Source organism: Panthera uncia, chromosome D2, assembly GCF_023721935.1.
Source record: "Panthera uncia isolate 11264 chromosome D2, Puncia_PCG_1.0, whole genome shotgun sequence".
Taxonomy (NCBI): domain Eukaryota; kingdom Metazoa; phylum Chordata; class Mammalia; order Carnivora; family Felidae; genus Panthera; species Panthera uncia.
Genome location: NC_064818.1, coordinates 63,080,084 through 63,108,013, shown reverse-complemented (window position 1 = coordinate 63,108,013; position 27,930 = coordinate 63,080,084).

Sequence of the window (27,930 nt, the reverse complement as noted above, 5' to 3'; positions counted from 1 at the left end):
TCCCTCTGTCTCCTTGGCTGGTATGGTGCTCCCCAGCAAGGCCATGTTGAGACTTGACCTTAGTTATTAGTCTGCTATCCAGAGGGAACATTCTGCAGCCATCTGCTTCCCCTGAGGCCTCTGCAAAGTCTTTGGCCAAAAGATTGACCATGAGTCTGCACAGAGGGGAACAGGTTGTTTCTCTAGGCCCAGCTTCTCCGGGGGGGAGTCTGGAGTTTTAAAGTTTGGTAAATGTAACCAACTATCACCACCCCAAGTCTAAGTTTTCCAATTACTCCTTGTCAAAGCCCTGACTTTGGCATTAGAGATTTGCCAAGCCTGCAAATTCAGCCTTGTCTCAGGTTCTGCTACTTCTATAATTAAGTTCTGTCCTCCGTGGTCACTACATTTTGCCCTCTGGCCACTGGGGAAAGACCCTTTAAACACCACTGTTTAAACTCTCAGGATTTCATGTATTACCTTAAATTGAGATTGGGTCACATTTTTCATGTTCTCTCTTAAGTGATGTTCAGCTGCCCTTATAATGTTTCCTTTTCCTTTACCTGTCAAATCCCAGGGGTCCCCCACAACCTGTCTCATCAGGACCCTGCCCCAGTTCAGCAGAGATAAAAGCCTTAGCGATTGCAGTGCTATCACATGCCAGTAGTTACCAACATTCCCTTTCTACCCCTACTGGTTTCCTCATTGCCAGCTGGCCAGGGAGTGCTCCAACTCCTGAACCCTTTTCTTAGAAGTACTAGCTGTCTCAGGTCAGATTTTCTAAAAGAAGTCTGCAAAGTTAAAGTGCATATTCGAGAGGTTTAGGAAGCAAGTGTTCCCAGGGGACACTGGTAAGTGAGTGGGGAAGGTATGTTAATAAAGAGAAGAAACCAAGGTAGGACTCAACTTTTTTAAATATTTTATTTATTCTTGAGACAGAGAGAGACAGAGCACGAGTGGGGGAGGGGCAGAGGGAGGTAGAGAATCCGAAACAGGCTCCAGACTCTGAGCTGTCAGCACCGAACCCGACGCAGGGCCCGAACCCGCGAACCGCGAGATCATGACCTGAGCCAAAGTTGGATGCCCAACCGATGGAGCCACCAGGAGCCCCATGGAATCAATTTCATTTGAGATCCCATCCTTTATCTGATCTCGTGAGGAGTTCTAGAATCTCAAAAGCTCTGGTCTGTCCTTAGTTGTAGAAAGAAAGCTGAGCTTTTGTTACCCCTTACCAAGTATTTACTGGTGGTGAGCTGCTGTGGAAGAGGCAGCACAGTACAATTCTCTGGGACTTCGAGATCTCCATAAAAGCAAGTGCCCAAGCGTATGCTCTGAAGAAAGGTATGGGTGGAAGCCCTTAGCAGGAAAGCTAATAGGAACTGACAATGTGATTGGAGGCGAGTAGTAAAGGGGATCAAAACAGACCTGGGAAGAGCACAAAGTCATCTGCTGTACTTTGAAGTGTTTCTGGCAGCCAGAGAGCACGCCCCGGCACCATAGGCTCGGGTTCATACTGATGCCTGGGGATTTGCATGGCATTACACACACTCTTTACATCGATTATGTCCTTTGTATTCATAATATCCAAGTAGGATAGTCAGAAGAGATATTACCTCTTATGACTGACGAAGAAACACAGTTACAAGGTAATCAAATTAGGTAAGAACCACAGAAGGGCCAGACACCAGATCATATGACTCTGCCCACCTCGCTGGTTCTCCCGTTAATGGCTGCACCATATTATACACTTGAGCATCCTCTAAACTTAGTATCCGCTTCTCCAAAGCAGCTTTCTCATCTCGAAGTCCTTTTTAAACAAAATTCGTGTTCTGTATAGCACACCAAACATCAGATATTCGTGTCATCAACACTATACTAGAAGGCATAGGTGATGAAGGAGAGGACAAGACCACCTTTTTTTTTTTTTTTTTTTTCGTCTATAAAGAGCTTATAGTCTGTTACTGGTTGAATTGTATCCCAAAATGATGTGGTAAGTCCCAAACCCCATTGCTTGAGAATGTGACTTTACTTGGAAATAGGGCCTTTGCAGAATTAATCAGGTTAAGATGAAGATTTAGGTGGGGCTTCATCCAGTATGACAGGTGTCTTCAGAAGACAGCTGTGAAAAGGTACAGAATCCCATATGATGACAGGAAGCAATGGAGGTGATGCAGCTACAAGCCAGGGAACAGCAGGACCGACGTCCTCCCTTAGAAGCTAGGAAGAGATCGGGAAGGGTGCTCCTCCACAGCCTTCAGAGGGAGCATGGCCTCACTGTCACCTCGATTTCAAACTCCTGGCCTCCAGAACTTGGAGATGATAACTGTCTATTGTTCTAAGCCATCCAGCTTTGTGGCACTTTGCTATGGCAGGCGCTGGGGAACCAGCCCATGTTCTATGTGCAAGGACAATAAACCAACATAAGGATGAATATATGTGTAAAGATGGAACATTAAAGGACTTAGTGTTGAACTTTGAAACCACAAGGTATGGGTTTGAACTTTGCGTAGGTCATTTGCTCTCCTGGAATCTTAAGCTCCTCAGGTAAGCTGTCCTGTTCCCTCCCTCAGATGTAGCACCAAGTCAAGCAGAGAAACAGCTGGCCAATGAAAAGTGAACAGCTTTTCCAGCCTAGCTTCTTTTTTAACTTGAGGGGAGAAATGTATGTACATTATTAACTTTTTAATTCTGGCGTAAAAGCAAGTTGCTTGACATTATTTCTTTAAACATATTTCAAAAGCAATCTGAAGATACAGAATGCTCTCTGGAGTTAGACTACATTGAATTTCCTTTTGTAGATTTCCAGGAAACTTACAGGCATTTGTTTTTTTTAATTAATTTTATTTGTTTTAATTTACATTCAAATTAGTTAGCATATCATGCAACAATGATTCCAGGAGTAGATTCCTTAATGCCTCTTACCCATTTAGCCCATCCCCCCTCCCACACCCCCTCCAGTAACCCTCAGTTTGTTCTCCATGTTTATGAGTCTCTTCTGTTTTGTCCCCCTCCCTGTTTTTATATTATTTTTGCTTCCCTTCCCTTATGTTCATCTGTTTTGTCTCTTAAAGTCCTCATATGAGTGAAGTCATGTGATTTTTCTCTTTCTCTGACTGACTAATTTCACTTAGCATAATACCCTCCAGTTCCATCCACATAGTTGCAAATGGCAAGATTTCATTCTTTTTGATTACCGAGTAATACTCCATTGTATATATGTACCACATCTTCTTTATCCATTCATCCATCGATGGACACTTCGGCTCTTAACATACTTTGGCTATTGTTGATAGGGCTGCCATAAACATGGGGGTGCATGTGTCCCTTCGAAATAGCACACCTGTATCCCATGGATGAATACCTACTAGTGCAATTCATAGGGTCATAGGGTAGTTCTATTTCTAATTTTTTGAGGAAACTCCATACTGTTTTTCAGAGTGGCTGCACTAGCTTGCATTCCCACCAGCAGTGCAAAAGAGATCCTCTTTCTCTGCATCCTCGTCAGGCATTTGGCTTTTAAGATTCCTTACTTAACTGACAAACATTCAGCTACCTGTGCCATACCGAAGGGAAGACAGAGATAAAATGAGAGGGAAATATTGCGGCAACACTTGGACGGTGACAATTCATCAGGAAAGCGTGGTGCTACATTAAGGAGCCTGAAATCTGTGTACGATTGTTGGAAATCACTTATGACACCGGAATACTTCACCAAGTTCCTGTGAATAAAAGAGAGATGTTTGGAACACAAGCCCTCCCAGAGAGTGAGAAGTTCTAGATGTATTCGCAGCTGTCCCCCCTCAGGGTTTAGGTTTTGCTCCAGAGCCAGTTTGAGTCTTATTTCAAATAAAAGCTTTTACTCAATCTGTAATGAATTGAGATTCCAGCAGGTAAATCTCATTGAGGGAAATTGCTTCCTGCCATGATATATGATTCATTCATTCACATCTCTGAGCTATTTAGAGGAAATTATCCATGGGATTGTATCATTAGTTTAAAAGCTGCTGCAATTGTTTTTCTGTCAGTATAATTTTAAAAACATGTTAGAGTATTCACGGGAAAAAATGTATTTGAAAACGCAACTATCTCTTTCCATATTGCTAAGACTGGGACATCAGAGATCTTTCTTTCATTTGTAAACAGTTGCACGGATAAAATTGACAAGTGTTAGCCCTCTGCTGTGTTTTTGTCACAAGATATAGTCCCTTGTTAAGTCCTTTCTTACAGAAACTTCAGCTGGTCTAGATATAGAGAGAAAAGGTGGCAAGTGCCTTTTCTGAAAACTGCTCTATGGTCATCTGGAATGTATCCCATTCAGTTTCTAAGTTCCATATGGGATTTGAGCTGCCATTCCAAATTTCAAATGGAATTCCAACTATTCCTCGAAGCTGCACATGAAGTTGTTTTTGTTAATAGGACAAAAATAGACAATTATATACATGAAGGAAATATTAAAACACTGGGGAGGTCTGCGATGGAGACATTATGCCTACATAGTATGTCATCTGGGTTTTCTTGATGAGGGAGTTTTAAACGTCTACAAGAAGCAAGTAAAAAAGTATCTAAATAAAGAAATACCCCAAAGAAGAAAAGGATTGAACGTTGAAAGAAAACTTAGCCGAAGCATATTATGTAAGCTTTTGCTTCCAATAAACAAAAGCATCTTTAGCTTTCATTCTGTTTGTTTGCTTTGTATTCATTGGCTTTCCTTGTAAGATACGTTTCTTGGTCTACATGAGGGAAAGTAGGAGTTTCTCTCCCCTAGACTTTGCTATAACACTTAATATATGAAGTTTGTCAGTGATAAGCAATATGCAGATGATTTTTGCTTCCCAACAGTCTAAAAATCTTAAAGTTTCACTTGGAATCATGCATTCAGTTATAATTAATGTAATTAATGATATAATGAATTTGTGACTCCCACTTTTATTTTCTATTTGGCTTATGTTTTCCGACCTTTCCCCATTCTTTGTTTTCTTCATGTGAGTTAATATATTTTAATTAATCTACTTTATTCTAGTAATGTGTTAGTTATTTTTTTATGTTGATTGGGTATATTGAAAATGCCCGAATGTATCCTTAACTGATTACAACCTAATGAAAGTCATTACTATTTACTCTTTCTATTAGAACTTCAACATTTTTAAACAGCGTGTACATTCTCCACATTTTTAAGTTATTTTTTGATTGCCTATCTGTTTCTAAGTTAGAAATTATTTTCTTTCACTAGGTTAATTGACTATTTTCTCAACCTGAGGTATTGATAAATGAGTTGTGCTGTTATTCTTGAAGATAATGTCTTTTATTCGTTTTCTGTTGCTTTTAGTATTATTTCTTTCATTTTGTTTTTCAGCATTGCTTGAATGATATACCAAAGTGTGTATTGTGTTTGTGTGTGATGTCTATATCCTGTCTAGTGTTTACTGAGCTCCTTAAATTTGTAGATTTATATATTTCATTAATTTTAATAATTTTTCTAACATTTTGTCCTCAAGTATTATCCATGCTGTGTTCTCTGTCTGTGACTCCTCTTACTCTTATAAATTTTTGGTATGCCCCCAAATATATCATACATTCTGATTTCTTTTTATCTTCTCCATTTTCTTATTCTTTATTTAATTCTATTTTGAATTGGTTGGAATTGGCTGGATGAATCCTTTGTCCAGCTAGCTTATACATCCATTGATGGAATAGTTTTCACTTTTTTTTCCTTGCTTCAACAGAGGTGTAAGTTACATACAATAGAATTCAACAATTCAAAGTGTGTAAATGGGTTTTGATATATATATATCATGAAATATATATATTTATATATATATATATATATATATATATATATATATATACCATGAAACTAATCATTGTGTAGAACATTTCCATCACCCCCAAAATATTTCCTATGCAGTTTCTAGTAATTCCCTTCTCTACTTCCAGTATGATTTCTTTCATTATGACTTTGCTCTTTCCAAAAAGTTTGTATTAATAGAATCATATATTTGTATTTTTTAGCTGGCTTCTTAGTATATTCTTTTAAATTTAATAAAGATGTTGCTAAATATATCCGTAATTTCTTCTGTTTTATTAATGAGTGGCAAGCTCTTTTATGAATCTATAATAATTTATCTGTTCACATGCTGATGAATATTTACGTTGCTTTTGAATTTGTCTATTATGAATAAAGCTATTACAAACATTTTTACATTTTTGTAAGGCTCTGCATGTATATACATTTTCATCCTACTTAAGGCAATAACTAGGTAGAATGGTTCATTTCATAGGTACATATGTAAATTCTTTTTTTCACTTTATTGACATATAACTGACAATAGTATAATTAAAATATACAACATGATGATTTGATATGAGTATACATTGTGAAAGTGTTTCTACAACCAACTTAATAGGCACATCCATCACATCCCCTCACATATTTCCTTTGTTTTCTTTATTGGATAACACTCAATCTCTACTCTTAGCAAATTTCAATTAAACAATAAAGTATTATGAACTATATCATCATGTTATACATCAGACACTCTGACCTTATCTGTCTTATAACTGAAAGTTTGTACCCTTTTACCAGCATCTCCCCATTTTCCCAACCCCCAGCCCCTGGAAGCCACCATTTTACTCTGTATAAATTTGACTTCTTTTCTTCAAGTTTTTATTTAAATTCTAATTAGTTAACATACAGTGTAATACTGTTTCAGGAGTAGAATTGAGTGATTCATCACTTACATATAACACCCAGTGCTCAACACAAGTGGACTCCTTAATACCCATTACCTATTTAGTCCATCCCTCACCCACCTCCTCTCCATCAACCCTCAGCTTTTTCTTTATAGTTAACAGTCTCTTATGGTTTGCTTCCCTCTTGATTTTTCTGTGGTCATCTCTTTTGTTTCTTACGTTCCACATTTGAGTGAAATCATATATCTGTCTTCCTTTGACTAACTTATTTCACTTAGTATAATACTCTCTAGTTCCATTCACATTGTTGCAAATGGCAAAATTTCATTCTTTTTGATGGCTGAGTAATATTCCAGTGTGTGTGTGTGTGTGTGTGTGTGTGTGTGTGTGTGTGTACTGCATCTTCTTTATCCATCTATTTGGGCTTTTTCCATAATTTGGCTATTATTGGTAATGCTGCTATAAACATTGGGTTGAATGTGACTCTTTGAATCAGTATTTTTATATCCCTTGGATAAATACCTAGTAGTGCAATTGCTAGGTCGCAGGGTAGTTCTATTTTTAACCTTATGATGAACCTCCATCCTGTTTTCCAGAGTGGTTGCACCAGCTTGCATTCCCACCAACAGTGTTAAAATTTTCCCTTTCTCCATTTATCCTCATCAACATCTGTTGTTTCCTGTGTTGCTAAATTTGGCCATTCTGACAGTTTTTGTTTTTAAAGATTCTACATACGAGGTATAGTGTGCAGACATTGTCTTTCTCTGTATATCTTATTTCACTTAGCATAATGGCCTCAAGTTTGATTTGAGATTTTCTTCAAGACTGAATAATATTCCACATGTCTTTATTATGTGTATATAACTATCTGTATAACATAGAGATAAATACTATATCATGTGTGTGTATAAAAAAAAACTTCTTAAAAATTGCTAAACATTTCTAACATGGTTTATACTATTTGATGTTCCCATTTTCAATGTATGAGAGTTTCAATTGTTCCAAATGCTCACCGACACTTGGTATAATGAGTTCTTATTAATATAACACTTCCTTATGCTGTGGTATTCCATTATGGTTTTCATATCTAATAGATAATTATGTTGGAAATCTTTTCATATGCCTATTTGATACCCATATAGCTTCTTTGGCCTTAAAATTTGTAACTAATTTTTAATTGAAAATTTTTTCTTGTTATTGGATTTTAAGAGTTATTTATATATTCTAGATATAAGTCATTGATCAGATTAGCAAATATTTTATCCCAGTTTGTGGCTTATATTTTAATTTCCCTAATAGTATCTTTCCAAGTCCCATTTATTAATATTTCTTTCTATGTATCTTGCTATTGGTACTATATCGAGGAAAACTGTCTGAAACAAAAATTTGTTCCTATGGTTTCCTCTATAATTTTTATAGTCTTAGGTTTTACACTTAGGTCCAGTAGTTCATTTAGAGTGAATTTTATATCATGAGTTATGAGCCATAATTTTTTTTTCACATACATATTCAATTGTACCAGACCCACTTATTAAAATGATTATATTTTTTATTCTGAATTATCTTTGAACATTTATCAAAGTGAATTGACTTTATGAGTATGAATCAATTTCTGGACTCTACTTTGTTTCTACTTTGTTTTATTTATGTTATTATCTAAATTTAATCTAATATTAGACGGGGTTACGTAGATTTATTTTAAAATCTTTTTTTTAAATTAAAAAAGAATTTTAAGATTTACTTATTTTTCAGAGAGAGAGAGAGAAAGCGCATGCACATGAGTGGGGGTGGGGAGAGAGAGAGGGAGACACAGAATCTGAAGCAGGCTGCAGGCTCTGAGCTGTCAGCACAGAGCCTGATGCAAGGCTCAAACTCACAAACTCTGAGATCATGACCTGAGCTGAAGTCAGACACTTAACCGACTGAGCCAACCAGGCACCCCTCCTTTTAAAAAAATTTTTTTTTAATGTTTATTTAGAAAGAGAGCATGAGTGGGAGAGGGACAGATAGAGTAGGAGTCACAGAATCAGAAGCAGGCTCCAGGCTCTGAGCTGTCAGTATAGAACCCAACATGGGGCGAGAACCCACAAACCATGAGATCATGACTTGAGCCAAAGTGGGACACTTAAACGACTGAGCCACCAAGGTGCCCTTATTTTAAAATTTTGAGGTCAGGTAGTTGAGGTGACCAACTTCTTTTTCAAAGTTGTAGAGGCAATTCTAGATACTTTGTGTTTCCTTATGAATTTTAAAACAAAGTTCATCAAGTTCTACCAACTAATGCCTGCTGGGATTAGGATTGTGTTAAACATATGGATAATTGTGGGGAGAACTGACATCTTAACAACACTGAAGCTTCTAATCCATGAACATGACATAAATTTCCATTTATTTAGGTCTACTATAACTTCAATGAGCAAACTTTTCTGGTATTCTGTATACAGGTTTTGGACATCTTTTGTGAGAATTACTCGTAGGTACTTTGTATTTTGATTTATTATAAATGGTATTTTTTTAGTTTGAAACGTTTATTTTTCATTCTACTATAGAAAACGCAACTGAATTATTTGTATGTTGATCCTGTATTTAGAAGATGTATATTTGAATTCATCAGTTTTTACTCTGATTTATTTTAAATGGTTTCTATTACTACATCTTTAAGTTTACCAGTCATAATTTACCATTAATCTCTTCTATTAAAATTTTCACATCAGACTTTCTAATTTTCATCTCAAAAAATTTGATTTGGATATTTTTTGTATCTTCTATGCCTCTATTTAACATGTACACCCTTTACACTAGCATCTTGAATACATGCTGTATTTTAATAATAACAATATTTATAATAACTGTTACAATACCATTGTATATCAAGTTTGTCATTTTGGTCATTTCTAGATGTGTTTGTATTGATTAATTTTTCTCCGGATTATGAGTCTTTTTTTACTACCTCTTTTCATGCCTGACAATTTTTTAATTGGATATCATACTTTGTGAATTTTACCTTCTTGCATGCTGGATGTTTATAAAAGTTTGAGGGTCAAAAAGATACATTACCAGTCTTTCCTCAATCTAAAGGAGGTTATGTGACCTAATTCTGATTGCTAAAATATAAAGAGCATTTGATATAAAAGATATTTAGCTCCAAAATAAAATGTTATTTGTAAAGGAAAATCCATATTTTATTCCTGCCGAGGGAATCATGTTGGAAATATAAGGAGTGACTTCATCAACATACTGGGATAGAAGAAAAAAAAAGTGGGTCCTTTATGGCATTGTTGTGAAACCATATCATGCCTACAGTTGTCTAAATCTGAAGTTTCAAGTTTAACTTTAAATGCCACTATAGTTTAGGCCATTATTCTTTTCATTAGTATGACTATATTGATGTTAATTACAGTCAAAAATCCTTTAAATGTTTTAGGCACAGTGTCCATGTAGGACGTGTTATTTTATGGGATAGTAATGTGCTGAGCTCTGCTGGAACAGTATTCTTTGGCACTGAGAGGCACTATTGAGTGTTCCTGGGAAGGAAGTCTGATCATAGATGCAAGAATTTTAATTTGATAACTCTCTCACAGTTATGCTGTGAATCATATTATAGAAACACAGAATTGGAAATTAGATGCCGAAACTCAAACCATCCTCAGAAAATATAACTCAGCCTCTCGTATCCTTGAAACCTCTCCAAAGCAATCTATAACAATAGTTCATACAGTGATGAAAGTCTGAAGATATTTCTAGCTGTTCAGAATACTACATAAGAGTAATTTCTATAAAATCTTTATGATTATAAATATGATTATTATCTTGCTGAGCAAAAGTTGCAGTCGCCATCCCAAAGCTCCATATATATATATATATATATATATATATATATGAACGTGTTTCCACAAATTAAAAGAGATATTTATGCCATCCCTCTGTATAAGTCTACCCTTTTTATATCATATAATATCACTCATTTCTTTACTTCTTCCACCCCCCCCCAAAAAAATTTCTTGTGAAGTCTCCACTATTCTGAATGGATGCAAAGCATCAAGATGTCAAATAGAGGAGAAACTGAATTACAGAGAAGAATTTTGAATTCTTGGGAATAATCCAGAATAAAGTATAAATAAAGATTGAATTGATAGGCAGAAGAGAGAAGAGCCAAAATTTGGTGAAAGTTGTATAAGACATTATGTTAATCCTATCTTTTTCTGGTCCCCTCTGGAACTCAAAAAACCCTCTGACAGGTCTATTAGAGCCGCAAGAATGTATTTTCATGTCAAGGTGATAGTTCTTAGGAGAGACAGTGCATCACAGGGAAGCAGAAACTTAGTGATCCCTAATATAGAATCAGAAGTAATGCAGAATCAGAAGTCTCACGGTATTTTGTTAAAATCTTGTAGAAGGACACATACATCCAATTGGTAGATGTTTAAATTAGTTATTAAATTTGTTTAAATTTTTACCTGGGCCCTTAGAGATAGTGAGGCCCTCAGTGGCCATCTGAATTCCAACAATAAATAAAAAAAATAAGTAGTATCGTGTAGAAGCACTTTTACATACTAACTTAAAAATGGACACAAGAATGGTATCATCCCATCATCCAGGAAGAGTAATGCTCTTAGGAATGTATATATTAAAATATGTAGGGTGAGAAGAAACCATAAACTGGGATCCTTTCTTACTTTGAGATGCATTTACCAGCTGGAATAGTTAAAACTTCTAGTTCAGTCCATTCCCACAGAATTCATCATTGCTTCCATATTTGTTTCCATTTTGTCTATGGTGAGAAGTTAAGGTGTGTATATGTATATGTGTGTGTGTGTATATGTATATGTCTGTGTGTGTGTGTGTGTGTGTGTGTGTGTGTGTGTTTAGAATAGCTAAATAGATACTATGTGTATCAGGAAATTAGTGTTCAGTAACTTCCCTGCAGTGAGCTAGTAAATAGCAGAATTAGGACTTAAAATTATGAAGTTTGATTCCAGAGCACAAGTAACCACTATTCAGATGCATCTCAATATGTTACTACATCTGGCTAGATGGACGTGTGACAAGCAGACATGACATTTGAAGAAAGACTACACAAATCAAAACGGATCAAGGGTTAACTGAAAAAGCCTTTCAATAATTCTCTTTTCCTGCCACAAAGGAAAAGAAAAAAAAAATAGAATCTAAAACAAGAACAAAAAAAAAAGAATATCAGCCAAGAAATAAATCACATGTGTAGGTGACACTTGTGGTAGTCACTTGAGCAGCTTCTGTATTCTAGAAGGTCATCAGTTCATGTCTTTTGTCTAGGACAAGAGTTGCTCTATCTAGAAGAACTAAAGAAAATGCATAAAAAAGAAAAATAAAGCCAATCTTTGCATAACATTTATAATACATGTATTGTATGGGAGGGAAAATAGCAGGTAATTTTAATTTTTTTCAAGTTTTGTCCCAGATGGCTATTGTGAGCTCTAAATCACAGCCACAGAATCTGTTAATACTGTGATCATTAATCCATGCTGTATAATGTCTCATGATTTCAATGTATGCTTCTTATGTATTGCCAAGATACGATAAAAAATTAAAATAACCAAGGAGGAATAATTTGTGGCATTTTTTTCTAAAGCACGCTCTTAAATAACATTTAATCAGAGTAGTGTTATCCAAGGCATTTGGGAATTACACATTACATTAAGAAGTAGTTTGGGTAAGATAAATTGTTTTAAGAGTGGCAATACAAGTAACAGGTATTTCAGAGTGTGAATAATTGTCATCCTGGGGAAAGGTAAGATATTGTTCAACTATCAGCACATGAACCCTGGGTAGATTATGGAAGACAGCTATTGGGAAAGTGTCAGATCCGTGGAGACAAGGAGCAAGAACCACCACTACCCTCATATTCAAGTATACTTTGACTGAAGAGAGATGGATGGCTCTACCAGTCTGTGGGTTGGGGGTTGGGGGTATAGCCAGCCTTCACTTCCCTCTTGCTCCTTGAAGAGAGTCATCGTCACAAAGATCCTGTGGTGGACAAATTTGTTCTCTATCTCTAGAAGTATTCTTATGGCTCTGGGGTTCCTTATAAACCCTCTGGCTTCCTTTAGGGTTATGTCTGGATATCTACTATGTGCAAAATCATGTTTCCCCATGTAGAGAACAGCACAGAGAACAGGGGGTGGAATGATACATGGGTAAGGAAGAAAATAACAGGGTCTAAAGAGAATGCATTTTCTTTCAAGATTTGCAGAGCTAAGAAATATGAGGCCCATGAGTCTGGAAAGAAAACTCAGAAGGCCAGTGATATGGAAAGGGGGAGGTACCAGCCACTCAGAGGACAGATAGTGGTAATGGACAGGGAAGCAAAATAGAAAGAAGTTTCTTTTCAATAGTGTATTTGATGTCTTAGTGACTGCAGTAAAGCAATAAAGTAGATAGATGATAGACAGATATATAAGAAAGGGAGACAGATACCAGAAAGAAGAAAATTCGCTTAGCCCGCTAATCTTAAGACTATGTTGAAGTTTTTTTTTTTTATCTACTGACAAACTATGAAAATTAAAACCAAATTTAAGAAAGTTTCTGAATGCGTATTCAACAGCAAAATATATTCCTACATACTAGCAGTCAAAAATAATGGAAAATAAAGTTTTAAAAAATTACATTTACCACGCCATATAAATATTTATGAATAAATTAAAAAAATACTTCTACACTGAAAATTACAGCATATTGCTGTGATAAAAAGCTAAATAATTTGGGAAATAATTGATGCCTAGGAATCAACAATCTAAACAATGTTAGGATGTCAGTTTTCTTCAAATTATCTATAGATTCAAAACATTCCTCTCAGAATTCTGATACTGATTTATAAATGTGTGAAAATTAGCATGTTGGATCTGAAATTTATAGGGAAATACAAAGAACTATGAGAACCAAAACAATCCTGAAGATAAAGAAAGAGTAATTATGTTACCAGATGCCAAGGCTTATTATGAAATACAACGATTATTTCAATGTTATATTGGCAGAAACATGAACAAATGGATTGATAGACTATAATAGCATCCCCAAATATATTAATATATAATGGGCACTTAATTTATGACAAAAGGTGTGTCTATATAGTTTTATGGTGGAAACAATGTGCTTGACATTAAATAATGGGGAAGCAATTATGTAAGAACCATATCCTTAAGTCCTATTATAAACATTTAATTAGAAATGAATCATACACCTAAATATGAACATTATTACAGTTTTAAATCTTTATATAAGTTGTAAGATGATATCTTCATATCCTAAGGATTTTTAAGCAAGCTATTAATGAACTCATTAAAATAGATACAGGAAGCCTGGGTGGCTCAGTTGATTGAGCATCCAACTCTTGATTTCGGCTCAGGTCATGATCCTAGTGTTGTGGGAAACAACCCTGCATCCAGCTCTGTGCTGGGCCTGGAGTCTGCTTAAGATTCTCTCTCTCACTCTCCTCCTCTCCCTCACTTGCATGCTTTCCCTCTCTCTAAAATGAATATATATATATATATAGAGAGAGAGAGAGAGAGAGAGAGAGAAATAAATGATGATTTCAAGTAATGTTTATTACTTATTGAGAGAGAGAGAGATTGAGAGAGAGAGAATATCCCAAGCAAGCTCCACACAGTCAGCTCAGAGCCCAACACAGGGCTTGATCTCATGAACAAGATCATGACGTGGGCCAAAATCAAGGAGCTGGATGCTTCATCCACTGAGCCACCCAGGAACCACAAGAATAATTTTGGTAACAGAATCTATCTGAAAAAGATCTTATATCCAGAATACAGAAATAATTTTCAAATATCAGTATTAAAGTCAAACTATCCAGTTAAAAAATGAGGGAAACTTTTGAACAGTCTCTTTATAAAAGAGGATAATCAAATGGCTAATAAGTGTATCGAAAGTTGCTCAACATCACTACTTACCATGGCAATGCAAATAGTAGCATAATGTGATACCACCACAATCCCACTAGATGAATAAAATAAAAAGACTTAAAATACTAATGATGACAGGAATGGTAGCAACTGGAACCTTTGAATATTTCTGGGAGTGCAAATTAATTCAACCACTTGGGAAAACTATTTTGTAGAATTTATTAAAGCTAAACATACCTATACTATAGTCTGAGGTCTCCACTCCTTGAAACATACCCCAGATAAATAAATAAATCTACCAAAATATAAGCATTTTTTTCATACTGATTCCAAACTAGAAATATTACAAATGCTCATTAAAACCAGGATGGGTAAATTGTTGCATATTCTTAAAAAGAACAAATTATTGACACAACTAACGACATGGATAAAGCTCACAAACTTTATGTTCCGCTAAAGAAGCCAGAAACAAAAGAGATGAGTTATAAGATCCTGTTTACACTTAGGAAAGAGTTTAAAATAATCCATGTATTTATCTAAATTTGAGCCTAAGAAGTTTCCTTCTGTGGAAGTATTGACTTGAAATGGATATCAGGAGACCTTCTGGGGTTCTGGATATAGTCTGCATCTTGATGTCATGTTTACCTGGGTGCCTACTTATGAAAAGTGCACTGAGCTTGGCACATAAGATCAGGTTACCATGCATGGTAATAATTCACTTAATTGAATGAAGGAAGTAGGAATATATTAATGAATGAATGATTGAATAAATGAAAGAATAGGGCAACATGTTACCTCATCTTGTATATATTAAGCACCTGACCACTGCCTGTCACGTGAATACATGATTGGAGTTGCTCATAATGTGTTGACGATCATGGTGCCCATTTCACTGTGAAGGAGATGCAAAAAATGCAAATGGCCATGGAGTCCACTTATCCTACCATTTACGTATTTCTCAGGCACTACCAGTTAATACAATTTTGAAATGACCTCCTGAAAGCTTATCTAAGGTACCAGGTGAGGATGATCCTCTGAGGGCTTGAGAGGCTGTTCTTGAAAACCTGTTTTATACTTTAAACAACAGCCATTGTATGGGGTAATTTCCCTAATATGTGAAAAGCATGAGTGGGAAACCAGAAGGTGGAATTAGGAACAGGTTTACTTCCATCACTCTTAGTAATATATTTGGGGACTCTGTTCTCTGCTGAATTAGAAGTTTGCTTTTTCAGAATGTTAAAAAAAAATTAAAAAGGGTGGGGGGTGCGCCTGGGTGGCTCCATCAGTTAAGCGTCCAACTTCGGCTCAGGTCATGATCTTGTGGTTTGTGAGTTTGAGCCCCGCGTTGGGCTCTGTGCTGACAGCTCAGAGCCTGGAGCCTGCTTCCGATTCTGTGTCTCCCCGTCTCTCGGCCCCTCCCCTGCTCACGCTCTGTCTCTCAATAATAAATAAATGTTAAAAAAATTAAAAAAAAAGTTTGCTTTTTCAGGATGAGAATGCTTCTGCTAAGGGATAAAATAAAAGTTATATTAAACCTGAGAATATAGCTACTGTTGGTCATTTGGTCTCTTACTGTCATTATATGAGCAGTCAAAGAAAGGAATTGCTATTCTGGTAGTAGTAATCTTCCCAATTATCATGAGATCTGGTTGATGCAACATAATGAGATAGAAGAGATGTCTGTAATTTGGAATATTCGCTGGGACATATTTTGTTTCTTCTGTCCCCAGTTACAACCACGCACAGTTAGCACGAGAGCTTAGCAAGGGCATGATAAATAGATCAGATCCTATAGGCATACAGGTCTGGTTTAAGGCACAGCCTAGTCAGTCTAGAGTAGCCAAGGACTGGACAAGCTTGAAGGGGATTTTATAATGCTTGGTAGAGAAGAGACAGGTTGAAGAGTAGTAAGTACCTTAGCAACAACTGCAGCAACAGAAGCTCAGTGACAGGTCATACACTGAAGTGTTCATGACAGGTTGGAACACACTTAGGATGCTGCTAACTGGATGCACAGTACAGAAGCTGGACTCTAGTGGAAGCCATGCTGCCCAGCCTCTGCTCCCTGAACCACACTCTTCTCCAACTGCCATCAAATGTATCTCTTTGCTTGAAAATGTTCTCTGCAAACCTCTGCCAGCTCGGTCTACATGTCTAGTATGCTGAACATTCCAGAGAGTCAGTACCAACTGGGAGCAAAATTCAACAAATGAGTGATAGTAGTAATTACAAATGCTTTCTCATTCTTTGGGTGAAGTAAGTCTGAGACATGTATATTACCCTGGCTTCAAGAGTTCTCCAGAAAATTTAAGCCTTGTACACAAAATGGTACCGTGCTTGATAATGCATCCTGTTGACTGCCTCCTCTCCCTTATATCATCTCCTCAGTTAGCTACCAATGTGTCTGAGAATCTTCTCCCAAACAAAATTCCTATACCAAAGTTGGCTTCTGGAAGAACACTAGACAGAGTGCTATGTGCAATATTGCCCAGTATATTTTTGAAAAGAAGAGAAGACTATATGTCACTAAATATATTTATTCAGCATTTTGGGGCAACAATTTATTTAAATTAGAGGGGTGCCTGGGTGGCTCTGTTGATGAAGCATCCAACTTCAGCTCAGATCATGATCTCACAGTTTGTGAGTTGGAGCCCCGCCTAGGGCTTTGTGCTGACAGCTCAGAGCCCGGAGCTTGCTTCGGATTCTGTCTTCCTCTCTCTCTGCCCCCCCCCCCAACCTTTCTCTCTCTCTCTCTCTGTCTCTCTCAAAAATAAACACTATTTTTTAAAAAAATAGAAAAAAAAAGAAAAGCCTTGAGTTTAGGATATAGGAACTAATACCTCAGCATTAGTTACTGGGTAACTTTGAAATCGTCACATCACCTCTCTGGGCCTCATTTTGTACTACTATAAGAGGAACTCGATGATGCAAAACTGGTATTTTGTAATTCAATTTGGTGTGTTGTTCTACAAAAGAACATTTTTCTTGCCCATCCTCTTTCCCCTGTTCTTCCCAGGCATGACCTCTGCACCATATTATTTTCAAATATACAGCACAAATTATATTTTTGTCTAGTTGCTATGGTGATCAGTGTAACTCAATTCCTTAGATAGAAGTGCCAAATTTTGTTCTCATCAAAAATGATACTTATCGTTCATGTTGCCTCTTGTGAGGAGTGGAGAAGCCAGAGAGCTCGGGGCCGGTGGGACTGGAGAGTCTGCTGGCAGCCTCTGCGGCAGGGGATGGAGAGGCCCACAAGAAAGAATACAGGGTAGCCGCACCCTTAGTAATTAGAAAATAAGGTTCTACAGGGACCAGTGATTATCTGTGAATATTTTATACAGTATTTTAGAAAACATTTTCAAATCAATCTCCTACATATAAAAGTAAAAAATTCTACATAGCTATCGAGCCCTTCAGTCCGTCATCCTTCCAAGTCTATTACCTCCAAAAGACACGGCCAAAACATTACCTTCTCTTAGGCTATTGGCCTTATCCTTGACCAGTTTCACTTCTTTATGTTCCTTCCCTGGCTCCTAGAAGTTTCTTGAGATCACAACCCATGTCCTTCGAATACCTTATTTTAAATATATGCCTCATCATCCAGCCATACTTAGAGAACACATTCTTATCTTTTAGGACAATACACATATAGTTGGACATAGTCTAAAGCTTGAGTTGATTATTTCATTTCTACTTTTCTGATCAATTATTTATTAGTATTTCTCTATCCTCCACAAGACCATCTCTCTCTCTCTCTCTCTCTCTCTCTCACACACACACACAGCCTGAGACTGAGTCATAAACATTTACTGGATAATCAATTCACTCTAAATATAAGATTTGCAAAATGTGAACTGAAGTAGGGAGGTTATGTGGAGTAAGCATAAGAGAATGAAAATAGTTCATTTAGAAAGGTATGATCCTGCTGATGAAGTTATAAATTCGTAAAAACACTTTGGATAGCAATTCGAAGAAGAAAAGAAAAAAAGTCTATGTTCCTAATGATCCATCATTTTCATGTCTCAACATCTACCTTAAAGAAACACACTAGTAGACTCAAAAGGCATGCACAGTGGCACTCATTTTAGCATCTATTTAAATTACAAAGATCTGGAAAAAACTAAATGACAAACAATGAAGCAATGTTTAAAATGTGGCCTGACTGTATTAGGAAATATAAAACACAGTTTAAAGAATAAGGTAGATCTTTACCTTCTTTGTATGGATCTTGGTAATAGAAGAGAAAGTCATAGAACAAAATATGCAACGCAAAATATTACATTAACACAAATAAAAATGAAATTATATACGTAAATATGTTAGTGCCTGCAGTAAAAAAGAATCTGGAAGGAAACACACCAAACTGGTTAACAACAAATATCTCCAGGAAAGGAACAAGATTTCCAATGTCATCAAAGGAGACTCTGGATACTTTTTTGTTTTGTTTTGTTTTGTTTTGTTTTGTTAAGAGAGGTCATTAAAAATGCAGAAAAAAATAAAATAGTAAGCATCCATATTGCTGTTGTGGTAGGGTCCCCTCCATAAAGAAAAAAAAGAAAAAAAACAACCTCAAGGCAACTTGGCTATATGCATATGTGACAACATCCCTCATGACCTTGTAACATGAGACCACTTAATTAGACTACTACATGTTTGTGTGTTACCAAATATGGGAGACAAAGAAGTAGAAAATATATAAAAAAAAACACACCACATGGCATTCAGGGCTCAGTTTTTCAGATACGAACCCAACTGAGCCATGCTGGCACGAATAAAGTTGCTTCCTGGAAAAAAAAGCCTCAGCATCATGACTGTCTGTGCTAGAATCCTGCTACACTATTAATGATAATTAACCACAGTTATTTATCTTTTTTAAGCTATTCGATTTTTTCTTCCACTTTATATTTTGTAAAAATAATGCATGCTTACTAGAAATATTTCAAACAATGTAGAAAACTACACAAAAATAAAATCTTTATGCCACCTAGAAAATAGCTCTCTTTTATATTTGGTGGACATCATCCCAAAAAACTTTAAGAGCATACACAGAGAGATAGTAGATACCTAGACAGGGTGATTTTCTAAGTATGACTTCAGACTGTATAGATAGTTTTTTTTAAATACAAAAAGCATTAATTTAAATTTTATGTAAATTAACAGAAGACAGTACACTGAAGTGTTCTTTTTTTTTTTTTTAACGTTTTTTTTTTTTTTTGAGACAGAGAGAGACAGAGCATGAACGGGGGAGGGTCACAGAGAGAGGGAGACACAAAATCTGAAACAGGCTCCAGGCTCTGAGCTGTCAGCACAGAGCCCGACGCGGGGCTTGAACCCACGGACCGTGAGATCATGACCTGAGCTGAAGTCGGACGCTTAACCGACTGAGCCACCCAGGTGCCCCTGAAGTCGTTCTTGAATTTAAAAACACATGATGCATTACTGCAGAGAGATATTAGTTCCAAAATTACAACTTAAAGCTAAAGAATAAAAGATTAAGGGGCAACATAAGGAAACAAACATACTGTGTTTCTTTAACATCTTGTTTCAATTTAATGTGACCTTGTTCCTGCCTCTGGTGGAAGGTGACTACCCACACCGCATCTATTCCCATCGCATGTTTTAAGTGACACTCTTCTTTTCCACTGCCATCTTGAGTAGCCTGTTCTATAAGCATCATTTGATATAAAACAGAAACTTATTAACTGCCCACCATCAATCCTTTTCAGTTTATCCGTTCCTAAGAGTGTTTTTAAAATATCTTAAATCACAGGATTTGAACATTAGAACATTTTAATTCAAGAAGGGTTCATGGGTACTTTGTTCTCTGATATATTTCATGCTTGAGACTGTCAGCCTGTTGCCTTCTAATTTGGATATTCTTGCATCATTTTTTTGTATTCAGAATATTGTTTCTGTAGAGCAATCTGAAGCCCATCTGATTTTTTTTTTTTTTTTTTTTTACCTTACAATGCCCTTCCCCCCCCCCCCTTTTTTGATGCCCAAAGTGTCTTCGGGGTTATTCTTGCTCCTCAAGAGCTTAACTAGCACCTGGAATGTTTTTATCAAATTTTCATGAAATACTTTATAATCTTTCAATATTTAGATAGAGTTCCCCCTTTTTTGTTCTCATTTTTTTTAAATTGAGGACACATTTTATTACATAATTGAATGAATTTCTCTTTTGCATTTACTCAAATACTCCAGTTATTCTTGCATTGGAATGCATTTATCAAGTTTTTTTTTCTTTGTTTAATATACTTCTGTTACAATTAGCTTAAATCTGCCCCCTTCTGTCAGTAATAATGTTCTATTTTGTATCTTTTTTGTCCTCATTCATTTTTCACTCTTGCTATTATCATTCAGAATTTCTACCCAGATCTGCAGCTTTCAATTCTATCTCCTTCTGTCTTCCTTTCCTCTCATCTTTCAATTCTTGTTTCATAGAATTAAAATTACTTTTTTTTTTAATTAAAAAAAATAACGTTTATTTATTATTGAGAGACAGAGAGACACAGAGAATGAGCAGGGGAGGGGTAGAGAGAGGGGGAGACACAGAATCCGAAGTAGGCTCCAGGCTTCCAGCTGTCAGCACAGAGTCCAACACGGGGCTGGAACTCACAAACCGGGAGATCATGACCTGAGCCTAACTCAGTCCCCAAACCCACTGAGCCACCCAGGTGCCCCAAATTAAAATTACTTTTATGTAGTGGCCTAAAATAAAGAAATTGTAGCTGTTTTCCCTATTTTCTTTGAGATAGATTTATCACTTAGATCTGATTGTTTTTATTTTCTGTGATGCCCTTCTCTCCTTCCTTCTGAATAGGGAAAGAGTTAACATTAGGAAAGGAGAGATAAGGCAGTCTCAGGAGAGAGACTGCAGCTGCCAGTGGGAGGCTGAAGAAGCAAGAGGGGTTCAGGGGAGGGAAAAAAAGGATGAAGGTATTCCAGATCTTCTTGGGCTACGTGCCATGAGTGGAGTCTCACAAATTTTCTAATAAGGTCCGAATAAAAAGTCAGGCTACTCAGTCAGGTCCCCTCTCGCTCTTGAGAGCTTTATACCTTCCCTCAATAAACTGTATCACTTTGCTCACTCTCTGTTGTCCCTGAGATTCGTTCTTCGACTCTGTGAGACAGGAACCAGTGTCTCTCCCACCGGTCTGTAACACTTCCTTTTTCTTTCTTACTTTACTTTGAGGGAGCGAACCTTTGAAATTACATCAGTTCTGCCTGTCATCGTGTCACCCTGAAATCTTAGCATTTGTCAGAGCCAGTCCGTATGTTCCCTTTTTAACAGCTTGCAATTCTCTTCAGTCAAAAAGGTGGAAACCATGAATATTAATTGGGCTTTTTGTCCCAGTTAGGTATTCTAGTAAGAATTCTTGAAATTTTGTTGCAGCAAAGACTGTTTGGGGGGGGGGGTCTGAGTGAGAATCAAAGTGTCACTGTAGCTCCCTGCTTCCCTCCAGAGGGTTCTGTTTCTTTCCTGCACAACTGTCTTGAAGACTGTCAATTTCAGTTCTAAATCCTAGATGCATATTAGACTCATTTGGGAATTTTTAAAGGCAAACAGTTAGGTCCTCTCTTTCAGAAAATCTGCTTACTGCATCCAGAGTGGGATCCTGGCATCCTTATTATTTTTTTTTTAATTACACAGGAAATTCTAAAAAGTAGACAAGTTTGAGAGCCACTGCATTATACTCTGTCTTCCCCTTTGTTTGATTGCTATTAATAATTACTTTTTAGGGGGTGGAGTTAAATTTTGCTCATTTAATTAAGGGTAAGAGTGTGAGATACAGTGTCAATTTATTTTCTCAAATAATTTATTTATATTTATAATTTATATTATAAATAAATAAATAATTTATAATAATAAATTTACCTCTTGAAATAGCCTGTGTTTTGAAGAATAGACTATCTCTGTAGCAAATGGTTCCCAGTCTCAGGTCCTAAGGCAATAAAAGTTTCTTGCCCTTACGTCCTATGTGAAAAGCCCAACAGAGATGTTCCTAACTATGTAACTCCCCTCAGTGGCTCCCCTCAGTGGCTCAGTGGCTCAGTGGATCACAGCTATCCAGGTTATGGTGCCACCATATTTAACACATGCTTTGGAAATAAACACTGTCATCAGCCAACTGGCAAATGGGGTAACAGAGAAAATCGAGAAGCCCACCCACTCCTCACTGCCTCCACCTGGAAAACACGTCATGGGATAGGAATCCAATGCAAGGAAGTCAGCCATGTAGGTGAAATAGGTGTGGTGAGCAGCCAGCCATTCTCTTCCACATAGGCTTAGTAATGTTTTCATAGTTTTTTTTTTTTCCATAGCAAATATTCATGTATTATTTGTTGTAGCTAAATTTAGTTTTTAAGACAAAAGGGATTTTTTTTTTTTTGAAAAAAGAAATCTGGCAGTGAGGAAACCAGAATGTAAGGGAGAGGGCTTTCTGAAGAGAAGAAAAAAAAAATAGTGATGGATTGAACAGAGTAAACAAACAAACAAACAAAAAAGAGAGAGAGAGAGAGATGGAAAAAAGAAAAAGAAAGAAAACAAAGGAGAACCTAGGCATCCAGGGAGAGGATCTTAAACTGGATAGAATTGGCAACAAGAGCTATAAGTTTCTTGAGCAGGGATGGAAACATTACACATCGAGCCAACTTGAGTTTCAGTGCAGAAAATTAGACGGGATCTTTGCCAAATCCCCCAAAGATATCAGAAAACAGTAGCATATATTTAGAAGCCATAGCTCTTCTTGTCCCAATTTGTTCCTGACTTTCTGGCAGAACAGGTAGAATGGAACTCTGTTTTCTGTGCTCTCAAATCTTTCCTTTGACCTTCAGGTTCAAATTTAGAGAGGCAGGAATGTTTATAGTAAAATGATAGAGCATCCAGAAAGCAAAGACCCTATCCCAACAAGAGCCTCCATTTTTTTTTTTTTTGGAAAAGCAGTAATAAAACTAGGGAAATAAGGATCCATGTAATCTGAGGAGGGAAGAATGGTTTTGTTTCTTGCAGGTGTTTGGAACAGAACTATCTGTTAAAGTGCCACTGACTTCCCTTCCAGACAAATTTCCAGTCTCCATAAAAAGAAGCTGGTAAAGTTGCAATTTGTAGCAGAAAAAGCTCATGATCTCTGTGTTCACCCTTCTCTGCCTTATATTGATCTTTCAGAAACACTAGGTGGGATGATTTTCTGAAACATGGTGTGCTGTGTCCTGTAGGCTGGGCCTTGTGGCCTCTGCTCTGAGTAGAATTAGGACACTGCACAAAGGTTCCCTGGACACAGAACAGAGGTAAAATGTACACTATGTTTACTCTTCTTGAAGGATCTGACCCATTGCCCCCTGCTTCCAAAGGTGGACACCGATGGGAATTTCTTCGCACTGTAGGGGTAGAGTTTTCTTTTCTTTTGTCTTTAATTTTTTAATTTTATTATTTTTTTAATGCCGATTTATTTTTGAGAGAGAGATACAGAGTGTGAGTGGGGAAGGGGAAGAGAGAGGGGGAGACACAGAGTCCAAAGCAGACTTCAGGGTCTGAGCTGTCAGCATAGAGCCCAACGCAGGGCTCGAACTCACGAACTGTGATGTTATGACCTGAGCCAAAGTCAGCAGCTTAACTGACTGAGCCACCCAGGCACCCTAGGGTTTTCTAATTGCTCTTCTAAAAATATGCCATTCCCTAATTTGCGCCAAAGGCTGCATTGAGGGGAGGTGTAAATCATCCCAAATAGAAGCCATTTCTGGCTGATACTTGATCCGATGTAAACCTGGTCTTTGAGATGCCTGACAGACAGGTGCATTAACCTTCATCAGCCTCATGGTTACCATAAAATAAGCACGATATGATAACACATTGGTCTGATTCAGTTGATTGATTCAGGATGGACACCAAAGCCAAACCATATTAATCTGTTCCTCTCATTTTTTGGACTAAAAAAAAAAATGATAATAATAGTTTTTGTGTGGTTCTAATGTCTGGGGAAGAACTTGGACTATGGCTCCCACAAAGGGAAGGAGCAAGCTACATAAAAGAGGAGGGGGAAAATGAAGCAGCTACAGAGAGGAGAGCAGAGTCAAGCAAGAAGAGACCCCTGGTGGTGTTAAAGCTTCAGGTTCCAGTTTCTTAAGCCTGGTAGAGTCCCTGGCCTTGAATTGCATCAGACAGCTTTCTCTTTTCACGTACTTAATCATAATTAAGTTACTAAGTTATTTACTTAGTGCTAAGTATAAAAACTAAGAAAAATACAAAAGTCTAACCCTATGTAAGAGAAATGGTTAAAATACTTTTTAAAGTGATTAAAATGCCTTCCCAGGAACACCTAGCCTCCCCTATCACCCTGTTTCTCCACTACTCTTCACAAAGGAGGTTCTTGAAAAACTCCTCTCTGCCTGTTATAGCCATTTATTCTTCACCCCATTATAATTCAGCTCATTTCCCCCATAAGGTCACAGAAACCTTTTACATCTTGGACAAAAACAACTGGGCTCTTTTCAATCCTTATTCTTCTACTCTGGCAATATTTAACACTATCGATTATTCTTTCTTTCATAACTGGTCCTTTAGGGCTTTTCCCCCTAAGTCTCTAACCACTCCTCACCCTCGTCTGCAGGATCTCCTCCCTTTTTTCCCTTTGTCCAGAGCACCTATCGATGCTCTGAGGACTGTTCTCTCAGCCATTTTCCTTTTCATTCCATACTGATCTATGGGTGGTCGCTTCCACTTTTATGGCTTCATTTACTGTCCATCCACTAATGATTCCATACCTTGTGCCAAGATGTTAACTTCCCACTTTCTGAATGTTGCAGCTGTGTTGATGGTGTTGATTTTCACTGTGTGGGGAAAGCAGCGTAGTCAGTTAGGGTGATATACCCAAGGCGAGATAGCCATTCAGCAGTGGGAAGTTGACTTTGACTCCTCCCTTTATTCATCCCCATTTCCAAGTTAGGACTTGGCGAATTAGGGCTTCACCTTCCTAAATATTTCCCAAATATTTTCCATCTCCAACATGATAATTCTTTTTCATCTTTTGCCATGCTCTCTGATGGCACTCTTATAGATCTATTTAATTCTCTACCCAGAAGCCAGCTAGAGGCCAATTCTGATTACTCTCAAACTTTTGCTTTAGACCCTTAAATAGATTCTGATTACATTTATCATAATGTTTGATATGTCACTATCTTGCCTCGTATTTGATGGACAGGGATTGTGTCTATCTTGCTCACAACTGTGTCCCCAGGGCCACAGTACAGTTTTGGGCACATAGTAGGGATTGGTAGCATAAGTAAATGCATGTTTACTGACTTTGGCTTTAAGTAAATATCCCAAAAAGAATTGCATAATAGAAATACCTCATAGTCCACAGAACTGAGTCCTAATTTCTATTCTGCTGTCAACTTAAATTGTGATCTTGGATCACTGAGGGTTTTGCAACCTGAGGAGCCAGCAGGTTTACCAGGTTCCACAACATCTGGCATTCAGTGCTTCTGGTTGTTTGATAATCCTCTTTATCAGAGTACATAGGTGAGCAAAAGAAGAAAACTGGGGGAAAAGGTCAAAGTTTATTAATAAACAGAATCTATAAAAATAAAATGGCTTTGACTAGTGCCTTTCAATTACATGAGCTTCTAGTAGTCAAGTATGGAGAAAGCAAAACATGTTCTTATTCCACCTTATCTATGAAATTGAGCAGATAGAGCAAACATTCCCATTAACTGGGATGCCAGGTGTGAAATTAATTCATATTGCCTAGATAAATCAAGGAAAAGAGAAAGAAAAGCTGATGTTTCAGTGTTTGTTAGCTTGTAAACATCAGAATCCACAATTATAACTTCATGGAGTGGCCGCATTAATCCATCCGTACATGGTCATCTGAAATTACCAGTCCTACCAAAAGAGTTCATCAAGATGGTAATACGAATGGTTTTCTGTGACAATGTTAAGCTAGGGGGAAAAAAGTGCTAATTGTCCTTAATTGCATGTATAATCTCAAAATAATGCGTATCAATTTCTAAAAGAAAAATCTGAGCAACACTTGATCGTCAAATATATTTAGTGAAATGATTCACCACTTGAGATTATAAAATCTTCTCTGAAAAGGAAAGCTCAATATGTTGCAGTGAGGCAAATTGGCTCTCCTACATTCATAATAGTTTTCCTACTTGAGTAATGTTTAATGACATCAACAATACTGACTAGCTTGTTTTCATTCACACTATCATAAACAACCTTGGAATATTTCAAGTTTTGTACTCAGTTGCAATTAATTATCACAGACTGCCAATGTAATATTACAGAGTGGTACCTTATACTCTGGGACCCTAAGACTAAAGGTAGCAGATGTATCAACAATACCATGATGAATACCTTAAGAGTTATTTGTGATTAGATTAACTGCTCTTTTGATTGTTATGAAGATGTATCAGTAGCCACATACAGAAGTAACCAAATGTTGGTTGCTTAGAAAAATACTAAAATCTCTGCAGCTGACATTGTTACTTTTAAAAATCTAATATGATCCTTTTGGTCTACTTTTTCACTCTGGAGGAAGATGCCATTAGTGAAATTAAGAAGGAGCTAAGCTTATCATAGCAATTGCCCAGTTCTCTCAAACCTTTTCTTCCACATGGTATCACATACATAAACATCACAGTCAAATATTGCCTTCATGTTGTATTCTGGATACATGTTATATGGATCCTTGCTAGATCCATGCACAGTCCAGCCCTCTCCAATTGATATCCTAGTTCAGAACATCACTTGTTCCTCCACACCAACTCATTCTGCCTTTTAGACCTGTGTCCTTTCACTGTTTTATTCTCCTAGATGGGTGTCAGTTGAAAAGGACTGGTGAATTTCATGGAAAGTACTGGTTATCCTGATCTTTTGTTTTGGGGTGTGAGGAAAAGTTACTGAAAACACATTTCCCATCATGCATGGCTCCATCCTTCACCCTTTTTTGAACAGGAAGAGTGATTTATCCACCTTGGTAAGTCCAATATTTCATCCCTAATTTACTGCCTACCCTACATGATCTATGGAGTGAGAAGCCCTGAGAATCTGCATTGCTCATTTGTTGAGCAGACCAGGTTAGACCTGATTGAGTAAATCGAGCATTCTTCTGCATTCTTATTGTGTCACTGGGTGACGGTTCAGTCCTTTACAACATGGAAAACAATAGAAAGCCCTGCTTGGTCTTCTTGTCTATAGCTGAGTTCTTCATTTCAAGCTTACTTTTAATGGTGCATCTCTCTATTCTTCACTGAATTTTAGAACCCAGAGGAGAGGAGAGATACTCAGAAATACCCAATATGCACAGCAAAGTATGCAGTGTTTGCAGTGAAATGGGAAGTTATGTTTTAGTTATCA